The following is a 22,941-nucleotide window of genomic DNA, read 5'->3' as shown; positions in this document are numbered from 1 at the left end:
CCCCGCCTCCCAGACCTGCCTCCCAATTTTCGGTGAGTGGTGTAGCCCTGGGCGGCGTGCAAAGTGTGCGACGGCGGCGCTTACCCCTGCTGTGCGCCTCCTTACCTCCAGCCACCCACCCCGCCCTCCCAGCGGCGCGCGCCCGCCGAGGTAGGTGTCAGAGAGCCGAATTCGAATTATTTGCGACGCCCGACGGAGTTTCTTATCTTCGGACGAGAAAAGTGCGATGGGAGTGCAAAGGTAGCTCTGCTCGAAGCAGCAGGCACGCCGGTGTCACGGGAGCCGAGGAGCGGTGGCCGTGGCTGTGGAGTCGGTGCTCGAGGCGTCCTCCCAGGTGGGAGAGGTGGCGGCCTGGCCTGGGCGCCCTGGGGGCTCTGGAACAGAGGGAAAAGTAGTTTACGGAACGTGAACTTGTTTGAGGGTTCTTTCAAAACTTTCAAGTGTCCCGCCCCACACTAGGATCTAGCAGTGCACGGGATTAGGAGCAGGGAGAGCAAATTTTCAACCAGTTGACCCCAGCTCGCCTTTCCTGGGACCTTGGTTGGGTCATCTGCTGCCACCGTGGTGTCTGCTGGGATACAGTTTATTCATTCAATAAATGTTTGGTGCCTGCGGGTTCCGCGGCCCACCATGTGCCCAGGTGAGCCGAGGCGGCCAGGTAATCAAGCTAAGACATGAGCAGTGTCTTTGATGGGACACAGGCCTACATCCCGGAAAACCCAGATATGCAAAGTCCACAAACTGTCTTCCAACTTTTTCTTTGACTTCTTAACAGAGTCCATGAAACTTAAGATGTTTGGATGGAGAAGGAGAAAGAAAGAAAAGTCTACTTATAAATGGAAACACATTTAACAGTCCCCAGGGCTATGGGGCGGCTGATACCACCAGAGGCCTGGAGCAAACTGTTGTATCATTTTAAGTTAGCTTTGAAAATAAAAAGACACTGTTAGCCATTCAACAGGATGACTGAAATTCCCCCCTTTCCCCCAGTTTGCTCCACTTCGAGTAAGAAAAGGTGTGACAGATGAAGATGCCACATATTATTTTTCTTGGCCCCTTCAGGTACACTACTGCCCCCATTGTACAAGGCCTCTTTTTTATGAACCTGAAAGGACAACAGAGGGCGATTCAAAGTCACCAAACAACACTTGGAATTAAGAACAGGAAGCGCAGCCTAGATGCCGTCCTGCCCTAGGTTGCTGCAGACCCCTGACTTTCTTGAACTCGGCTGAAAAGTTGCTGCCAGGTTTTTGTCACACTCCTGATCATGGCCTCTCTTCCACACAAAAATACACCTTCTTTTGAAAATGCTCAAAGGAACTATCCTAGGTTGATGCTTTTCACCTAACCAAAGATGCATAAAAATATTGTGCAGATACACCTGAATGTGCTCCCGGGAAAACTCAGCAGTAAGGCCTCAGGACCGATGATTCTTAGGCTGCCTGTAACAGTGAAAGTAAGGCTCACTGTCATCCACCACCTAAATTGGAAAGAATCGCTTGATGACATGGCACAGGTTCTATATCTTTAGATAGTAAATTAAAAATTCCTGGCTGAATTTGATTGTCACTTTTAAAAATTGTTAAAGACTTGTAAGAGGGAAGAATAGGCCAGAAATTTTTGTTATGCTCCATTTGTTCAAAAGCATCTTCCTTCCTGCTTCCAATGTGGCAAAGCACAGATACATTGTCTTTAAGAGGTAAGGTAAATAGTAACAAATACAACCTAGATACTTATGCCAGGAGCTACAAAGTTATACAATGAATATAATGAAGAGCCTCCTTATTTGGAAAACTCTGAGCTCCATTACCACCTTCCCCTTTTAGATAAGTATCACACCTGAACTTTAAAAGGAGTGAAACTGCCCCATGTCATATACTAACATGCGTTCTAGGCAAGGCACAATTGGGACTATTGTCCTAGAAATGTGTAACGCAAGATCAGGCTTTACTCCTTTCAGCTCTCAATCTATGAGGCCATTCTTGAAAACAAAAATGTTTTAAGTGTAGGTTTCACCTATATTTTATTATGACTATTGATGAATAAATAAAGCATTTACTTTGTAAATAAATGACAGCAGGTGGAATCATGGGTTTACAGGTAAGCAAATGACACCCAGAGCGCTGAAACACAAGCTGGTTTGCGGTCAGCTAGGCTCTCTGTTTTCACTCCACACAAAGTGAAAGAAGAGATTTTATTGAGCTTTTGGCCTCAAATTTGACCTCTCAAGGCCCTAAAAGTTGTGATTTTTTTTTTTTTTAAGTCTTTCAGATTTGGAGGCTACCATGTGTGACCTTTTCATATGGGTTAGTCATTTATTTTAATTGATCATTACTGTTTTAAGTACCTAGTTTATGCTTTGAAAGTGGGGTAATCTATTAGCATAATTCTTGGAACAGTCCAGATGAAAGAGCTTTCCAATGGAAGGGGCCCCTCATCTGGCTCAGGAAGAGAAGGGAGTTATGGAGATTTCAGGGAGAGACAAAGGGCAGAATATCTTGGGTATAAAATGCCCGAAGAGAGCACAGATCTGTGGCTCAGGAGACTTGCTTCATGCCCAAGCCAGCCAGTTGAGATCATAACACATCCCTAACCTAAAACACTAGGTCACCTAACGAAAAAATTTGGTTAAACAGATCGTGTCACACACTACACGGAGATACGGCCTCAAAACATTTCTTTCCAACATTCCATATTGACAACAAGGAACAACGTCCCACATCAGGGTTTGAATTCTGTGGTCTTGTCAGCTTCGTGGTGATAAAGGCAGTTTGTGTTCTTGGCCCCTGGGTATCCTCCTTTCTGAGTGAGAATGCCTTGTCTGCCTTTCGAAGCAGCAGACTTGCTACAGCTTAGAATCTTGAAAATAGTGTTCTGCTTAATGATGTCACTCAGTTTTTGGACAAGAATGTTATCCTTGGCCCTTCATTAGTTGGGGTCATTTTAAGTTGTTTTCCAAGAACTCAGAGCAAATATAATTATAATATTATTTTAATAGCCTAGGAAACAATAAATAGGTTTCCACTGAAACAGAAACTTTAGCTGTAAGATTTTAATAATAGTATTTAGCACTTTCACAGTGTTTCCTGTCTTCAAAGCACATTCTGCACTTTAATTAGCTAGAATGACTGAAACTGCTATTGCAAATGAATGTCAAAGTCTATGTCATGTAGATGATGAAAGAAGGAATTGTAAAAAGCATTTCCTAGTCCCAGTTAATCCTTGTAAGAAGGCTCTATTACTTTAGACCATAAAAGTTCTTAGAAATCGAATGTAGTGATTATCTAGGACATTTTTTTCTTGTCATATTCACTAGTCAGTAACTCCAACCACAAAGTAACCCTAAACTTATATTCAAAACTAAACATGATGTAAAACTTCATTTCAGAAGACTTGAAGTCAATTACTGAAGAATTAACTACATGGCCATATGACATTTTCCTATTTATTATCCATCAACTAATTTTAAAATGATCTGTTTTTAATTCAGAACATACTCTAATTCAAACAGAATGTGGATGTACATTGGCCAGTGTGTTTGGACCGAATTCCTTGAGTCAGTGGATTTGAGATGTTGTTCAAACATCTACTTAAAAGCATGGCACACAATATAAGGGCAATGAGGACGTTTTGCAGCCCTTCTTGATCTTTCCTGACTCTCTGATGGGGAGGCACCATCTGTGGGAGAGGCTTCCTGGTCTCTGTGGACAGATGCCCAATTCCCCAGGCCATCAATGCCTTTCTCACCACATCCCCATGAGCCCCAGAGTGGGCAGGAATGGACTTCTAACAAAGCCACCATCTACCTTAAGAAGCGGGAAGCTAACAAAAAGAGATGACATGTATTACTTATGTTCCTTCTAGAAGCCTAAATGATATGATGCACATGTTACCCTTCATTGAAGATTCTAGGTGGACAAACAACTTGGATATCAACAGGGAGCAGAAAACCCACTAGCAGGACCAAAAGGCAGACCCATCAGCAGAACACAGGCGGCAGCTTCAACAATTAATTCCAAAACTGAAAGTCAAATCCAGGAGAAGACAGGAAGCTCCATTTTCTTTGAGGTACATCAACATCAATAACAGATCAATGGACCCACTTAATGGAGTTCTTAATTGGGTACAAAAAAATATTTAAGAGTTTTAACCACTCTACAGCAGGAAAGTTAATTTTCCTAAACTGAAATATCCTTCACTTCCCTTGGGGAAAAGTTTTCATGAGGACTAAGGTAATGGGAAAACCTGTTGCTTAGAACTTTTAACTTGGCCTTGAAGATGGAAACTCATCCAGGATGGAGAATAATGTAGGGAGACTAGTTAAAAATAGACACGGACCAGTTCACTTTCACACTTATTTACAAGGTGCCTTATTTAAATGACACTTTGATCCAACATCTTACAAAACTAATGACAACAGGAAAAAATAAGAGGCAGTTGGTGCACCTGGAGATGGGATGTTGAGACCAGTCAGGAGTTCTGAGGGACTAATGAAATTTCCTTAGATAAAAGAAACCCTTTAATTCTTCTTATTTTGAAGATTTTAGGAGTTTTTTCATAGTATTCACTTCTTCAAATTTAGCTCCATAGAATTGGAGTTTAGACAGTTAAAAACACTGGATTAATCAGGCAATTCATTTCATTTAGTTAAATGCTGCTTTGTGGACATACACAAATGAAAACTGCTAAATAGAAGTTTTACATCTTCGGATTTTATCTACCTGCCAACCAAATGTAGGTGATCATTTTCAAACAGCCTTGCCATTAGGAACTAGCCTCAGTTTGGAAGAACTGAGATTCAGACTGGGCCTCAGGTGTCATTCGCCTTCAAAGCTAAAACCCTCTCCAGTCCCACTTCCATCTGCTGTTGGTAAACCAGGAATTAAGCAATTAACGTGACATAATTAGTCACACATTTAATTCACCTAGAAATGTAGATACCTTTTCATCGTTTTGTGTTTGTCCACACGTTTTAGTTGAAATTGAAAAATGTGTAATTATCGCTTAGCTCCACCTATTTTCCTGGCTTTTATTTTGAGGAGGGAACTAACCATTGGGGCACAGGCTGCACAGCTCCCAAAGTGGAGGGCTGCCCCCTCTTTTCACACGGGCTCCAACTGTCCTCCCCACGGCCACCGCAGCCTTCCTCTGCTTGATTTCCATTTAGCCTCCAGTTGGTCGAAATTAGGCGTTTGCTGGGGAGCTCAGGGCTGCGCCCTCTGCTCTCCCACTCAGCAGTTTATTGAGGGCTTGGCAGTGTGCACAGAACTCTCACTGGCCTGTTAGGAGCCCACTCAGCAGCAGAGCCCAGATGGCACTGTGTCTTTCTAAGGTCCTTGCCGACCACTGGAAGTTATGAGAAGGGGAAAATTATTCAGCCCAAGCTGCAAGCATTTGCAACCAGTCTGGGGATCAGATGAAAAGGAGATTTTTTATGAGCTACAGACCTCAGCTCTACCCGCAGCCACGTCCCAGGGTCTCTGCACGCCGCCCAATACTGGGAAGGCTGCCTCTGCCCGCTTTCTTGAACATTCCTGTTTTTCAGTTGCCTTAGTCTCTACTACCTTCTCAGATTACGGCTCCTTTTGTGCTAATTACACCGAAAAAATTGAAAGAATGTCGCTGACTTTACAAAGAACACAAAGCAGACTTGCTTTAAAAACTAAATATAGCCAGTTTCTTTCAGAAGGCAGACAGACTCGGCCTTCCAATCATTTGTACTATGCAGATTAATTGCAGATGGCCAATTCATTTATTAGGACCCAAATGACAGAAGGGCTCAGCTATCGGCAGGACAGATTAAAAATGTGTGTTGCTTTTGGGGGCCATTTACATAAAATGAGAAGGTCTGATTAATGACGAACTTTTTTTCCCCAGCACTTAATTGTAAATTAAGATTTGCTGATGATGACGGGCTAATTTAAGCTACCATGGAAAGAGGAAAGAAATGGAAGCTGCCGACTGTAGGAAGCAGTACCTGTACTGCGCAGGTAAAAATATAAATGAAACGAAAGAAGAAAATCTAACTTCTCATTCTGGAAGGCAGTGGCTGACACAGATCAAGAGGATATTGTTTTTGCAGCCCCTGTTCTCCATTATGTAAGAAATGGCCTTTTAAAAGACAGACTTGGGAAGGGGGTATTATCTCTGCTAGCCAAGCAAATTATAGATTACTCCCCACTTCCACCCCCACCACCATGAAATCCCGAAAGAGTTAACAGGTGAACAGTAGCAGCTTGGAATGATTTATTTTTTTCTAAGGAACATTAAATACTGAATTGCTCATGCTGAAATAACGCTACAGCTGTGATCCGTGGGGCTGAGTTTTGGACACTGGCTCGAGTGACAGGTGTACTCGTTGTTTGCCCAGCTCGGCTGAAATTGTGATGCCTAACTCAAATGTTTTCCCAATTAACTGGTGAGGATTCTGGAGCCAGCCAGGAAAGGGCCTTTTGCCACAAGGACGGAAGACATGTGTGCTCAGCCTTCAACAAAAATGTCAGCCTTAGGGGAGAATGGAGCCGTTGCTCCCTGATCATAAAAACAAGAAAATGGAGATGGACCTGCAATGTCCAGAAAGGTAGGGAAAAGAGACAATCTAATTGGGACCAAACCCTTCTAGGTTCTAAAGCAAACAGGTCTGTCCTACAGTTCAGCTCTTGGAGGATTTTAGGGATTGAAGCAAGTCCAGGATTCTAGGAAATGTGTCACCAAAATTGGTATTATTAGAGAAAGTGGCACAAAGCTACAAGTGCAGAGTCTGATCTGTAACATGCTAATTACATCTATTTTTATCCCAGGGTTGCAGTGACCTAACATCAAGAAATAAAAACTCTGGAAAACTAGCCTTTCACATATAGAAAGTATGATTACCCTTAGGTATGGGAGCCCCTGGGAAAACTTTCACTGGGTCTATGGATTTAACCTGAGGTAAGAAAGCAGCAGTCACCCAGGAAGGTGGTTGACTTTCAAGAGCACTTGGCAGCAGTGAGGGGAGGCACATGGGGAGTTGTGGAATAATGTCAGCATGTAGTAAGAGGGGAACTCTGAAATGTCCAAGGCCAGCCCAAGCAAACGGCGCTATCTCCACGTGGTGCCCTGGTCTGGAAAGGGAAGGAAGAAGGCTAGGCTATGTTTTGCCAAGCCAAGACTTATAAATGAGGAAGCTTTCCTCAATCCATTCCACTGATAGCAAAGGCCCTGGATCCCTATCTTCTACCAAGATGGTGCCAAATAGCCGAACCATACAAAGGAAATTGGTGTAAAACTTAATTGGGACCCAGAGACATCTAATCTCCAAGTTAAAGGACTACTCCTTTTACTCATAACCGTTGGAGGCATACCAAAGCCTAGAAAAGCCTAAGTGACCCTAAATTCATATTCTAGTGTTATTTAACCCATGCCTCTGAGAGGCGCTCAAGAACAGGATAATTTAATGTCATTCTCAGCCTGAAGTTCCTTAGTTTTCTTTTAATCAGTAATTACTTTAAATGCATCATTTCAACAAGATACCATGAGTTAGTTGAATGAATGCATATAAAACCAAAATGTTGACTAGTAAATCCCCAAATCGAATTAATATTTTAATCTTAGATATAACATACTTTTATATTTCATTTACCTTGCACATTTTTAAATGTGTTAAATGTGTTTTCCACAACTTGGCATAACTACACATCCACTAGGTTTATTGGGTGGGGAGGCAGAGAGGCAGAGAAGAGAACTTTGTTTTTTTTTAAAAAAAAAAAAAAGAAAAAAAAAGCTATGATTAAAGGATAGAACTCTACAGCAAACATTTAGTTTCTACAATTGATGCCAAAGGTAGAAGAGATTTTGAGAGAAAAAAAATAGATGGATAATTTCTAAAATATGTAAAGTAAACAACAAATATGCAAATGCAAGGAAAAAAAAACACTACTAGCAGCATGAAAACCCCAGGGAAACAAACAAGAACATCATTGTAATTGAAAGTAATTACTTTGAACTTAACCTTCCTCCCAATACCTGATAATTCTGTGAAATCAGCCAGCTGTCACTCTTGTCCTTTTAGAAACATGACATTGATTTGCCTAGCAAAGACCCATCATTAGAATTCTGAGGTCTGCCTAATGGGACTACTAATAAATCTAAGTCATCAATTCTTGACCTTTTGTTTCCTGAAATTCTCGGTATGTGGTAAACTGCTGAAAACACATTTTCAAGGTCTGTGACTGTAACATGAAAAATAAAGGATCAAGGCTGCGCTTTGAAGGTCTGATCATATCTGGGTTCTGCCCTGCCTGCGCCCCAGAGGGAAAATAAGCAAGATGGATTAGGAACAGCATCTGGGGGTCATATCAATATCCTCTTTTGGGCTGAGCTATTTGCAAATAGAAATGGACTGTGTAAGACTGAACTACAAAGGGAGATGTGCCAAGGAGCCATTGCCCCTTCCCCTGCCTCTCCTTGTCCTCTTCCTCCCTCATCTGCCTGACTTTTTACTGCACTGAGAGATCAGGAAAAAGTCCAGCCAAGAGAGTCTAAATTGACTATGCACATGAGAAAGAGAGAGAGAGAGAGAGAGAGATTATCTAGTCTCAGTTTTGGTGACTTTGAAATAAAAGGTTTGGGTTGGGGAGGGTCAGCTTCTTTTTCAAGGAACAGAATCATGGAAATTTTTTCTTTTTCTGTAAAAGCAAAACACTTCTTACCCTTATTTTTTGCTGGCTGGATTGAGCTGGTTGTAACCTAAGACAAAATGCGGGCAGGTGCCTTCGGCTTCCTCTAAATTCTAAGATGGCTGCAGGCACCAGACTCTGACAGTGATGTTGCTGAGAGTCTAGCCATAAAGATTTCTTTCCACACGGTTCTCCCTCCACATCTGCCTAGAAGGACTAGTCTGCTGCTTCATTTTCCCCCTCCTCTGCAGCCAATTTCAGATAGCTGCAGCAGAGAAAGTGAGACCCCCCCACACCTTGTTTGTGTGTACCCTTCCTTCCGTGCCCCTCTGAGTGCATTTGGGTTGTGCTGGGGTGACATCGGGACAGGTGGTTGGCTGAGCTGATCCTCTCAAATATTCAGGCAAACTGGTTGTTTGTAGACAAAACATCCAGATGCTTTTTCACGATTGAACTTTTGATCAAATTGATTGGATGCTTTGTTGTCAAGAAGACAAAAATCCAAGTCAAAAAGGTCACCAGAATAGGAAATTTGCAGGCAATGAATAGTAGGAAGAATTACATATTTCTAGCAATGAAAAATGTGAGTTTTTAGATTGTGCTAAATGACTCGGTACTGGCCAGAGCAAAGATACAAGTGAAAGAATGGATCTTTTTAAGGTTATATTGTTCCCATTTATTTGGCTTTGTGCTACCAGAAAGTGGCTTGGAGGCTTGCTTTTTAGTGCTCTGTAAAATGTAAATGGTCTAAGTTAAGAAGCTATTTAATCTCAAACAATATTAATTGTGACATGAAAAATGAGACCAATTCTTCCGACATTACAATCACCACCACCTCACGTTAACTGATCACCTGTGTTTCTCAAAAGAGCCTGAATATTTTCCTTTTCCAAACTGCCAATTTTTAAGAGGAGACAAAAATCCTCAAATACTTTACTTATTCTGATGCTGAAAATGTGGTCTCCTAAAGTGGGCTTCCTTTGGCCTCCAGGCTCTGCAAACCTCTACATCTGATTTGTCTTGTTCTCTCACCCCCCGTGCCGCCGCCCCCCCCCCCCACTGCCTCTGAATTAAAACTCTTTCTAAAATAAAACCGCTAAGCAGCCAAACGGTCATAAGCCAGGATGCTGCTCCTGCATCTCCCTGCTTCCAGACAGAACTGCTGGACCCTAATGCTGCTTTCCAGGAGAAATAGGGGGAAAATGCATTTTCACATATTTTTTAAGTGTTTTTCCCTAAATGGGTCCATTAAAATCAGCAAGATCACTGTTCCTCCATCTCTGTAGCAGGCAGAATCACCACGCATGGAGATAGGAGCAAATTTGTATTTCCAGTCGGCTCTGATGGGGAGATTGCAGTTGTTCTACGGAAAGGCGATATCTCCATCCCTGCAGTACTGCCTCATGATTTCAAGACCACTGCCTCCTCCCGTAAGATTCTGCAGATGTTACACTTTGCTTGTTAAACCTCTTGCTAAATGTAAGAAATAACGTTGTTTTACTTGTAAATGTCCGTAATTCACCTACTGCAAAGCCCTAAGTCCTTGCTGTTTCATTACCAGCTGCCTGTTAATAACCATCAAATTAGAAGTGTCTCTAGCAGCATGACAATTTAGTGAGGGGAATAAGAACAGAAAATCACAAATTGTTCAGAGAAGTTGCCGCATAGCAGGCCTCCTGGGGCCGGGGCCTGATGCCCCTTGGTGTTTAGTTCAAGGCCACGGGGCTCTCTTGGGTGACATCACTTCTAACATAGATACTGTGTAATTCAGTTACACAAACGCAGCCCAGACAAGCAGGCTCACATCATCTCTTGTGCTCTGCGTAAGTCTGCACCAGAGGCTCTCAACACAGCCTGCACTTCCTGTTGCATGCCACGAAAGAGCCCTAAAACCAAGGAGGGAGGTGAAAGGAAGTACAAAATAATGCACCTTCTATGTTTTTTGTTGTTTTGTTTTTTGTTTTGTGTTTTTTTTTTCCCTCCCTTTCTGCTCCCTTCATCTCTAAGGAATCCACAGCTAACCTGGACGCATTTTGTTACTTCCCATTCCCAGGGAGAAAGGCTTTTTCCAGCTGTGAGAGTCTAGGATTCATTTTTATCTCTTTCTAAACACTACCAGCCCAGAATCCTCAGACCACTTGTGGGCATTATAGCAACACAATAGGTACCTCCTGTGGACCCCATGCCTCGGATCAGAGCAGGGATTACCGGCAAGGCCGAGAGGTGGGAAGTCAGTGACAGCGCCATTCTCTCGTTCTTGCTTGAGCTGACTGTAGCTTCTTAACATCTGGTGCACCAACTCTTTCCCCATTCCTAAACCATAGCCGGCCTCTGCCCATCAGAACGTCAGTCCTGGGCTTCCTGGGCTCTGTCCCTTTATCCAGCTCTGAAGCCATTGAGTGTCCATTTCAACCTCACACCTGACTTAGCACCTGACTTTAAAGAAAAACATCCTTTTCACCAATAAGGTATGTGACCACTTGAAACCCCTCCAAGGCTTTCAAAGCCGGTGGAGCAGAGCATAACAGCAGAGGAGATCCACCCCCGGGGTTAAAATCTCACAGAAGGAAAGGGGAAAGCTGGCAGTAGCAGGTGGCTCCTTTGGGCTATCCTATTCACCATTTGCCCCTGGCTGACTAGTCCTGGGCCCCCACAGAATGGGCCACTGGTGCACAGGCTCAGGGAAGGGCTTCTCTCACCCTCTCCAAGTGCATCTGTCATTTGGCAGTGACAGCCACTTTGCACTCTGTACCTTGGCAGCTCACATCTCTTTCAGAGGCTCCCTCCTTTCCCCCCACCATAAGCCTCCTCTGTAAAAACCAAAAAAAAAAAAAAAAAAATCTTGTTCTTTCATCATAATTAAAGTGCTGTCAGGGAAAATGGCTGATTTTTGCTGCTGTTGAAATGACCCTCCTTCTCCTTCTCCACTCCTCTTCGCTTCTCTCATTTGCTAAAGTGGTTCTTTCTCTGCCTGAAATCAGGCTCTTTGGTGATGGAAATTTTAGCTTAAAGCAGAGAGTTCTAAGCAGAATCCTAACCTTGCGAGGGTGGGGAGAAAATCAATGTTTTGAGCTGGCCTCTGTTTGCAGCAAGGTGCTGGTGAGGCCATTTTCATCAGGAGGAACGGTGGCGGTGGCTCTCTCTGGGCTTCAGATGCATGCAAGGTCTCCTAAATACAAGTCACTGTCATGGTACACAATTTAGCAAAACTTGGTGGCTGATTTCTCCCCGTTGACTTAGCTGAGGGTCAGGAGGAAGCTATTTAGAAGTAAGTACAGAGGTTCTGCATCTGTGAAGATAAAATCCAAACGCCTCTCATGCTCAGAGGGAAAGTGTGCCTGCGTGTTTACTATCACTGCTGGCCTACGTGCTTGTGTGTTTGAAATAAAACTGTAACTTACATAATTCGATGTTCTCCTCCTCACTCTTACTGAGTCATACTTAGTGTGTGTGTGTGGGGGGTACTTCTTGTGTGCTGTGGACACGCATCGTGTAGGGGTCTTTTTAACACCTCATATCATTTTGTGACAATGTCATTCTAATCCTGTTAGCCATCACAGAACTTTCCGAAAATATTTCAGGTGGCTGACATTAAAAAACAAAAACCCTCCCTCTGAGTGACTTTGAACTCTGCCATTAGAATCCATGACATCTATTCACATACACATTACGGGAGGGACTATGATATTCATCCCAGCTGTCACCTACTTACATTATAAGGAAACTCGAGTGTCAGGAGCTTTCAAAATTAGCTTAATTTCCTTTTCCTAAAGATCACACATCTCAGAAAGGCCCCTTTTAACTTACACTGGGGAACTTAATTGGCAGGCTTTTGGGTTTCTGTAAGGGTATTGCTAATATCTGGCAAGTCAAGATGGCAATCTGGGCGGCCCTCAATGGAATCATTAGCTGTTAATACACCTCTGACTAACTCTAAGCTAAGGTGTGAAATCAACCCAAGCTCCACTAAGCCCCAGTTTTTCCTAAGGATATAACCGCAGTACAGTTGGGGGGGGGGGGGGGGGGAAGTGGGGGGAGCTGTTTATGTAACAAACAACAAGGTTGTTTTGCTGCTGGCTTATTTGCTGGCCTGGCCTCCTGCCTCCTTGCTCCTTCCCCCTATGCCCTTCACATTATATTTCTTTTTTAAAGAAAGCAAAGCAACCGTATAGTACTCAAGCCTCTTTTATTTCCTGACTGTTTTATGTGTCATAGCCATGGACGCTGGAGAAAAACATGGGGCTTGTCATTATCGACCGGAGCTGGAATGAGTCAGGCACCCTGAAGGCTGCGATCTGAACCTTACTGCCACTGAGTGGGGTGGGGGGGGGGTGCCCCGCTGCCAGGCAGAATAGCACTAAGCAGTATGCTGCTACTTGGAGATCTGGTGTGAGAGGTCTGCGTGTCCTGGGATCACAGTGGAAGAAAGTCAACTCATTGCTTTGAGGGCTGCTAGGCAGCCATAGACTTGGGCTGGGAATAACAGGGTATGGGGCTGGAACTAGAAGTGTGGGGGGGTGACAGCCCAAATGCCCTCCCCTGTTCCCTCCAATGCCTCTTGTTAGAATGCTACTCTTAAGAATCCCACTATTAAAAATGTGACTGTCTGGGCTTTTGGGCCTCTAAAGCTCTTTATGAAAATGCAAATGTCCCTTAAAAGTAGCCCCATAAGCCTTTGCCAGCTAATGGGATTAACTGAAGAGAACACAGCCACCTGCAGGGAGGTAAGGAGGCCTGGGGCCAAATCAACTTTTCAGATTTGCCATGTGCTCATCCATGATCACCTAGAACACAAAATTCAGGCATTCCTGTTGCAGCGGCAATTTTTAAGAAGCCACAACTTAATAATTCTATAAATCTCAATCATATTCACTACGGAGTAAAGTTTACCTGAGAGTTCTTTCAGTTCAGTCATCCACACAAAATACCTTCCCTTATCTTATTTTTAACATAAAAAATAGCTGGCAATCTGTATTACACACTCATATTTTCAAAAAAACCATACAGGTCACTATCATGTGCTGTGATAGCTAGAGACCTATCAATAAGACATATTATTTCAAGGGTAATAAATAGATAATTTAAAAGTATTTGTGAAAGGAAAGTTGGAAATAAAATTCTGGAAATTAAAATGTGTTTTTCTTTCCACAATGACTGGGCATTAATTATAGTATTTGAATATAGACTATCTCTATCTGCATTAGGGAACAAAAGAGACCCAAAGCTCAGGATCTAAAATGGAGGACTGGAACTAAGATAGAGGGCAGACCAGGAACTAAGATGGAAGGCAGGCCAGGAGCAAAGATGGAGGGCAGGCCAGGAGCTAAGATGGAGGGTAGGCCAGGAGCTAAGATGGAGGGCAGACCAGGAGCTAAGATGGAGGGTAGGCCAGGAACTAAGATAGAAAGCAGGGGAGGAGCTAAGATGTAAGACTAGAGCTAGGACAGGGGCCAGCCCAAGAGCTAAGATGGAGGGTTGGCGCTAACATGGAGGATGAAAGCACTAAGGTGAAAGCACTTTGTAGTACATCAGGACCTGACTGCAAACTACACTTTCCCATCTAACTCTCAAAACACTAATCCTAGACATAGAAGATTTCTAAGGTTAGGTGGGAAATATTGGGCCCATCCTCCTAAGAGAATTTTAGTCTTGAAAGATTCTGGAAGGCATAGTTTGGCTCCAGAGAGTGCACAATGAAAGAAAGAAGTTGGCAAAAGGCAGTTCTCAGCACCACTCTTGGGCCAGGCCTCTGCAGCCCCTCCTGGAAGCAAGACTGCCTCCTCAGCATGACCAGTAACCCTCTGGGCTATGCCTCCTGGAGAAAGGCCTCATTCAGTCCCATGACTGACAAGTTATCAACAGGGAGGTCTACCCTATCAACAGGGAGGTCTACCCTGTGACTAGAAAAGGTTCAGTTGCTGCTGTTTGTGCAGAAAATTTCAGCCTCAGAGTGGCATGAAAATCTGAATGGCTGTGCCTGTCAAATGTTGTTTGTTTTGACCCCAGCAGATCCTTCTAGGTTTTCTGCAGTTTAATTATCAGCACTCATGACACCTTTAGGTAATCTCTGATTTGGTGTGCTCAACTGGGCTGGAAGACTCTTAGCAGGCTGTTGAAGTCTTTTGGTTGACAATCTTTCCACCTTTCCTTATTTATTCCCTGTGTAATCACTTATAACAGAGACTGCCCACTCTTCTTAACTTCCTGGGTTTGTTTTGATTCCATCAAGGGAGTCGCAATGTCTCATACCTTTGTCTTCCCCACAGGGAAGGGCACATATTTGGCACTCAATACATGTATATCGAATGAATGAATTAACAAATGAAAATGCCCGAATTGAGGCAAACTCACCGACCCGGCAAGGATTCATCCTTCTAAGGGACGTGGCAGACACGTGAGCAGCTACTGCAAGCTTAGAGATGCTACTAGACAGACAAAAAGGAGTAAGGCTATTTCAACCTACAAGTTAACCAAAAAATTAGGAAATAACTTATCAGTGAGAAAAAATGGGTACATGTGCCAGTCCCTGTGTACCAAGGACTGGGCAGGATTCCATGCTTTTGCCAAGTTGGACATAATCTACATATGAGTAAACCTCAGACCTGCCAATAGTCAAACATTTGAAAAATTAATTTGTGACAACTGTTTTCACTTGGAACCATGATGGATTTAACTATTTTCTTAAATGAGGCATGTCATTTTATGCTAAATTTCCATTAAACATTTCCCAACATTTCTTTCTTCCTGAAGAACCACCATGACCCCTATCTCCCTGACAACTCCAAAATGTCACAGAAGACCCATTTTATAAACATATTTGTGAATGAGTTCCTTTTCTTAGCTATTAGATCAGCAATTATTTTCCCCAACACTGGCCCCTAATCAGCCATTTTGCTAAGTCTCAAAGCAACACAAATTTAGCTCAAATCAATTAGCAACACATTTCTAACTCTTGGCACTTGGGGAGAGTCTGAACTCCTCCTGATGGGATGAAGTTAACGCCTTGAGAATGAACTGAGAGGCAGGTCAGCCCAGGAAGCCTTTGTGGTTGTGCTTTACAAGAAGGCCAAAACGTGGGAGAATGGGGCCCAACCACAACAAATTAGGATGAAATTTTGATTTTATTTTTTTCTCTTGAGCTGATGAATGAAGCCCAGGACATAGAAAGGCAGCTGACGGAATATTTTCCCCACCAATGCCAGGAAGCTGAAGGTCTGCTCTTGTGATTTGCATCTGGCTGTGATGTTCTCTCTCTGCCCCCCACCCTCACCCTAGCACAGAGCAATCAACCTTGTCCCTGTTCTCCTCCTGCTGAATTCCCCTCTTTTCTCTTCCCCTCACCTTTCCTTGCTGAACAGATTGTCTTCCCTCTCTAATGAACATACCCCAAGAGAATAAAACTTGTTTTTCAAAGTGGGGAGGGGGGAATGAGAGGAAGAAAGGAAGGAAGGGAGGAAGGAAGGAAAAAGAAAAAAGAAAACAATGCCTATAATGGGTCTGGCTGGAACCCAATTCTCAAGGACATCGATTTGTAAATTCAAAGGTTTCCCCAACATCAAAGATGCATACTTAACATATAGGATGCTCACTTTTAACCTGAGGGTTTGCTTTGTTTTGTTCTGGATAATTATCAAATTTAAAAATTTATGGTTTTTTGTTTGTTTGTTTGTTTTTTTGTTTTTTTTTTTTTTTTAAAGAACTGGAAGGTTCTCTGTGTGCCAGACTTCCTAAAACAAAACAAAACCACTTAGTGGGATAAGGCATGTGAAAACACTTGGAAAATGAAGTTGTGCTACATGCAGTGTGTTCCTAAGTTTAAAATAAAACAAAAATTGGACCATCATTTTAGAATCAGGAGATAAACATTTGAGAAAGCAATAAGAGGTGAGAGGGCAGCGGTCAGAGCTCAGAGGGTGGTGGTGGCCCCCATCTTGGCACACAGGAGAGGCCTCTGTCCCAGCTCTTCTGGTTGGCACTTGAACCAACAAAGGACCTCATGGGGCAGTGAGATGGGGAGGAGAGGATGCTCCAGCCTGGATTGTGAGCCTGCCTCTCCTCTCTGTACTCCTGTCCCGTCCAGCCAGCCTTACCCCTCAGCTGTGCCAGCCACACCCTCCTTGGCAGCACTCCACCCCCTGCCTGGTAGAAGGATAATCACTTGCAACCTGATCCTCTCCTCTGTTCTGGACTAGGAGTTCCTAGAGGGCAAGGACCCCATTTGGTGCTTAGAGCTAAACTTGGCAAAGGTACTCATTTTTCTTTTCTTTTTTTTTCCTCCTCTCTCTCCCTTTCAATTTTTCTTTCTTTTTTCTTTCTTTTTTTTTCAGACAGAGTGTCATTTTTTTTGCCCAGGCCGGAGTGCAATGGCACAATCTCAGCTCACCTGAGATTGAGCTCACCAGCTCAACCCCTGCCTCCCAGGTTCAAGCAATTCTCCTGTCTCAGCCTCCCAAGTAGCTGGGATTACAGGCATGTGCCACCATGCCTGGCTAATTTTGTATTTTTAGTAGAGACGAGGTTTCTCCATGTTGGTCAGGCTGGTCTCGAACTCCTGACCTCAGGTGATCTGCCCACCTTGGCCTCCCAAAGTGCTGGGACTACAGGCGTGAACCACTGTTCCCTTTCAAATTTTTAAATTTAATCTCTATTTACTTCCTTCCTTCTGTCTGTACCTTCTCTTTGTCTCTCTCTTTCAACAATAAACAACTGGCCAAAGGGAATTGGTTTTAATTTCTGAGTCGTTCACAAGGACCCCGGGATTTCAAAAGATCAGAGAAGGAAAAACAAAGGGAGAGAACCTCAATTCTTTCTCTGCTCTTCCCCACTAGCGAAAGGACTAAACAAGTGAAAGAACTGTGGAAGGACAATGGCAAACAGGGAAGAGCTCTAAGGAAACTGCCCTGTAGTGTGTGTTTGTGGAGCAGGGGGATTAATATGAAACTGCACACCACGATTCATGCCGTCTCAAAACTATCCATACACCTGAGTAAAGAACAGGGGGAGATCATGATCAAGAAAACCATAGCAGGGTGAGGGCAGGCTGGGGGGATTTCCTGTAATATTATGATGTCATTTTAACAATAAATACAACTAGAAGAAAAGGCGCCAGACCAAGTGTGGGATGTGGGTTCCATGTCCTGTGGGAAGCGAAAGTGGGCAGCTGGGCCCAGTAGGGAGAGTTCTAAGAGGGTGTGGTTCCCTCTAAGGGAGGGATTTGTGCGTCTGGCGCGGGAAGAAGACTGACCAAGAAAGCCACCAAATAAACAGACCAAACCCCCAACCACCCCTCCCCTGAGAAAAGCACAGAATGGCTGTATTGGTGTTAAAAGTAAGGTCCCCGGGACCCAAGACAGGATGAGAGCCCCAACCAAAACACCCTGTAAACACGGGGCTTTTTTTCCATTTGGGCATCCTACATTGCATCTAGAGAATTCCAAGATCCCACTTTCTGAGAGCAGACCCAGCCATTCTGAGCTCTCTGCTGACCTCTGGTGGGGAGGAGCTCCAGTGGCCCAGGAAAGGTTGGAAAGAGGCAGTCACCTGCCTGGGCCTCCCCTGCTCCCCATGGTCTACAGGGTCACCTGCCCTCAGCCACCACTCAGGGCTAGAAGTCAGGAACTGTGAGGAGAAGAAAGTGCAAGAAAAGCTTTAAAGAATCCTCAGAAGAATATGGGCATAAGAGAATAATGTTGTAGGAAAGTTATCAACTAAAAGAAAAATGTTTAAATAGGTGGGTGGGAGGGACGTTTACCTTCAATCAACTGTTTGTATTCAGTTTCCTTAACTTTACAATTTTAAGAGTAAGGGGAGAGAGAATGTGTATATGAATGGGATATGGAGGGTAAATTTGATCGGAAAGAAATAAATTCCCATTGGAGGACTTTGTAGGCCCTTGTGTGGGAGGCCTGTGTGGCCCTTCTCAAATAGATGACCTCATCATTTTCCAGCTGCTGGATGGGGTGGTGGGGGGCAGAAATGGCAGGGAATGGCAACAGCACCTGTTCTTGGAACCAAGGAATTTGGCCAGACACCATCAGACCCAGCTTGCTCTTCAGTGGAAACGAGGCCTAAAGAAGCCAGAAGTGGCCTGCCCCAAGGCAGTGCTGAGCCTGAGATGGACAGTAGGGGTCCCATCCTTAGAGAGGATGCCTTCACTAGTGAGAATGCCCTGCTGTACGGTGAAGCACTGAGAAGTGGAGAGGGGTTGAGGAGGGGAAGAACTTAAAACTAGCCCTGAGGTCTCAGAGATCCTGAAAAACTCAATGATGCTTGCATGAATGGAAAAGCAACGATTTATCCCTAGCAAGTCCCTTCTCTGTGAACAATCATTGACCATGCACCTCAAATTCTACTCCATCTCCCCATATTGTCTTAAATGCTAACTTCTCCAGGTAGGCCCCTTGGATTTCCCTGGTGGAAACGAGCTCTGCTCATCTATGAACCTCTTGTCTAGCTCTTGATTGAGGTGTGAAAGAGTTTACCACCAAACTCTGCTCCTGCAAAGATTCTCCCGGCGATGGGGACCCAGAAACTATTAATTATTTACCAAAGGACAACAGAGGGCCCTACCATTTGATTTCCTATACAATCTTCCATTTTGGAACAGACATTTAAAAAAGTGTGTGTTGGATAGGGTGTTGGCATACCTCGTCTATTTAAACTATATCAGATAATTAAGTAAGTTTTAAAGTGAGAAAAACCTCCCTCCTGTTTTTTCAGTTAAGAAAAACTAGAACCAGGGATTTGTCCAGGATCTCAGGACCAGTTCCCAGGAGAACCGGGGCACCAGGGCTATGAATCTAGAGGTTACCTGATCCTGTTCTTTCCTGTCCTGGCTAAGATCTTCAGATCCACTAGTTAAAAGTGGCCGGGATTTGTCCTTAGATGTCAATTGCTCAACTGTAAACTTTTAAAAACATTCCTCAGCCTTAGGGGCAGGGGCTGTGTCCCTGAGAAGGAGGATTTAGGGAGGGGGACGCGGGTTCTGCCTTAGGCGCAGGCACAAGCGTGAATTTTTGAAAGCCAGGCTGTCAATAGTAAAAGCCGAGCGCCCTCTGCCAGCCGGTTCTGAGCGGCCTTGCTTTCTTCCATTGTTTCCACTTCCCAGCCCTGAATAATTCGTGTTCTCATTTATTTCCCTCCAAAAAAAAGTGGTTCCTGCTCAGAAAGCCCCCCCAAAATAAGAACCCTATTTAAAAATAAATCTCAGAAGAAAGTGAGTGAGGAAAAAAAAGGAAAAGTGAGAAAGAAATTCGAGAATTCCTTAGGAGGCTGCTTTCCGCTCTCCCCTTTCTGGGTTGTGAAACTTCTGAGAAGATGAGAGATGAGCCCCCTTTCTCCAACTAAGGCAGCCCTAATGATCTTCCTTCTTCTTTCTGACCTCCCACCTTCTTCTGGCAGAGCAGATGCCCCATTCTGAGCCTGCCTTAACATCTGATCAGGCCCTAACTCTGGGGAATCAAGATTGTAGGGCCAGAAGAAAAAAAAACAACAAAAAAGGCCAGCCACGGTGGTTCATGCCTATAATCCCAGAACTTTGGGAGGCCAAGGCAGGCGGATCACCTGAGTTAGGAGTTCTAGACCAGCCTGGCCAACATGGTGAAACCCCATCTCTACTAAAAAGAAAAATATTAGACCGGGCACAGTGGCTCACGCCTGTAATCCCAGCACTTTGGGAGGAGGCCAAGGCAGGCGGATCACCTGAGATCAGGAGTTCGAGACCAGCCTGACCAACATGGAGAACCCCATCTCTACTAAAAATACAAAATTAGCTATGTGTGGTAGCATGTGCCTGTAGTCCCAGCTACTCAGGAAGTTGAGGCAGGAGAATTGCTTGAACCTGGGAGGTGGAGTTTGCAATGAGCCAGGATCATGGCACTTCACTCCAGCGTGGGTGACAGAGCAAGATTCCATCTCAAAAAAAGAAAAGAAAAGAAACAGAGAGGCATCCACTGTGTGCTATCTGTTAGCTTAAGTCTGAGGCTGAGATGCCTGGAGGCATTTTGGATTCATCCCTGGCACCTGAGTCCAAGTCTCAATCTCAAGCCTCCTTTCTCAAGCTGTCCCTGTCCTGCTCCCATCTTGGGTCTTGACTTCCTCATACATAAAGCTGAACACAGAGATATCCTCTGCTTCTTCCCTGACAACCCATCAAATTTAAGGTGCTCTCCTGACCATGGCAGGACCCCAGGAATACTTGGCAGAATCACTCCCAAATGGGGCCTTGTCAATACTTTCAAGAATCAAACGTTAGCCTTTTCCCGATGTCAACTTAGCAAATTCATGGAATCCTAGAATAAAGTTCTAGAATCAACCAAGGTCCCAGGAATGAGAGCTCCCAACTTCTAACCCAGTGCTGTTTGTACTATTCTAGGATCCTCCCAAACAGCTGGAGCTCCTCTGCCCACAGCCTCCCCCATCAGATCAGACCTACAGTAGAAGACACCAAGGAGTAAACACTGTATGCTCACAAACACCAAACTGCCCTAGGATGAACGATTTCGTAAGAGCGCTCCAGAATGACTGGATCCCATCAGGAACATTTCCAAGGACTCCCACTCAGAAAGGAGAACCCTCCTAAACCCCACCCTGGCCATTTGTTTTGCAAAACAAAATGATCTAATGTGCTTTCCCTTTAGCGGCTAAAACTGCTTAATTATAAATAGCTAGAAGTTTTCTGGCAATCCAACTTTACAAAATTTTCCCCTAACGTCTGGCATTTGTTTTTGGGTTCTGCCCTGAGTCTTCTAAGCATTTGCTTGGAAAGCTGTTGCACTTTCCCAGGCAAAATGTCAAAATCAACATTCAAAAAGCTTGCCTTAAGTAATTTCTAGGATTCTGCACTAAGGAGGTTTTATAGTTAGGGGGCACTTTGCTTAGCTGAACTTGTGACAAAAAGCTAGTCTTCAGACAAGTTTTGATTTCAAATGATATTTTAAATTTCACACGTTTGATATATAATTTATCAAACTACCAATATATTTCTACACCTTCCCCTAAAGAAATCCTAATGGTAAAAGCTAAAGTGTTAAAATACACGTACATGTCTGGAAGGGAGAGTGGTCATTGTCTATCTATTTATTTACTTTTCTGGCCTTTGCAATGAACTCAGAGGTCACAAATTCGAAACTCCCTAAGCGGGGGGGGGGGGGGGGGGGAGAAAAAAATCTCCTTTGTTGGAAAAAATTAGATCCCTAATGATTCTGTTTCAGTTATTACAATCAGATGTTTCAATTAAAAAACTTGATGAGCTGAATTCAGATGTTACAATCTGAAAACTCTATAGAAAGACCAAATGGGGGCAAAAATGTAAATGTGTTATGTCAAAATATAACAAAGAAGTTATAAAGTCCCCTTCCATAATGGTTACTTGAGAGAGGCTGGTCAGATGCAAGTTAGGGACTTAGACCACTGTTTAAAATTAAGATCACAATTTAGTCCTGTTATGATTATTTCAAGAAATAATGGTTACAGAGTCTGCCCTAGGATGGAGAAGGGGGTGTCCACTTTATCAAAGACCAAGCACAAGACTCTTGACCAGGAAATGTCCTTGGATTGTTACTTTTATTGGCATAGCTATGTTTCATTCCTGAGAGATCTTATGCTCTTTCTCAGTCCAGTCATTCAGAGCCGTTCCTTCCACTGCCCCTCTCTCCTGCAATCGAACTTTGTGCCTTGAAAGACAAGTTGCTAAAGGTCATAGGTTACCTCCATGCAGTAGGCTAGTTCCCTATGGGCCTGGGACTAGGGAGACCCAGCAACTGGGGCCCACACACTGCTTGCTGGTGGGTACACATTATCAGTTAAAGACTCTGCTGCTGTTTTGGGGAACACATATAAAGTGAGGCTCCTGCCACCCTAGAGCTGATACATTGTCAGCAGCCATCTGACAGATGGGTCCTTCATGTCTTGGCATCCTTCTCTACAATGCAGAGTGAATTAATTGAGTGTGCACCAGTCAGAGAGAGAGTTCCTAGCCTGCTACAGGAAAAGGCATCCTGAAGAACCCCTGAGTGGAAGATGAGATCATTTCAGGGTAAAGGCTATTTAAGCACTGATTTAGCCTAGCTATGGGACTGACTTGGTTAATCAAAGTCCACTCACTGTTTACTTCCCTGAAATAATTTCCTTTTCTATTCTAGTTAGGGTCATCTGGGTCACTTTCTTCTCTGAGATTTCTAGAAATCACTTCTGCAGGGTTGGATGCGGTGGCTCATGCCTGTAATCCCAGCTACTAGGGAGGCTGAGGCAGGAGAGTTGCTTGAACTTAGGAGGCAGAGATTGC

At 43.9% G+C, this 22,941-nt stretch overlaps 2 protein-coding genes and 1 long non-coding RNA gene across 10 annotated transcripts in view; 1 reads left to right on the top strand and 2 right to left on the bottom strand.

Moving 5' to 3' along the window:
* The window catches only part of LOC103887915 (neuroendocrine secretory protein 55), a 66,074-nt gene that overhangs the window by 16,124 nt on the left and 27,009 nt on the right, over nucleotides 1-22,941 (bottom strand). The gene's annotated exons all lie outside the window — the stretch shown is intronic.
* LOC101006785 (guanine nucleotide-binding protein G(s) subunit alpha) overlaps nucleotides 1-22,941 on the bottom strand; it is a 71,811-nt gene that overhangs the window by 21,883 nt on the left and 26,987 nt on the right. The window lies entirely within an intron of this gene.
* Nucleotides 94-7,765, top strand: LOC110740481. The gene is made up of 2 exons (XR_002515063.2): nucleotides 94-4,068; nucleotides 5,878-7,765. It is a non-coding gene; the product is annotated as an uncharacterized LOC110740481 (long non-coding RNA).

This window comes from Papio anubis, chromosome 16 (genome assembly GCF_008728515.1).
Source record: "Papio anubis isolate 15944 chromosome 16, Panubis1.0, whole genome shotgun sequence".
Taxonomy (NCBI): Eukaryota; Metazoa; Chordata; class Mammalia; order Primates; family Cercopithecidae; genus Papio; species Papio anubis.
Note: the sequence above shows the minus strand (reverse complement) of the source record. Positions and strands in the feature narration are given on the sequence as shown.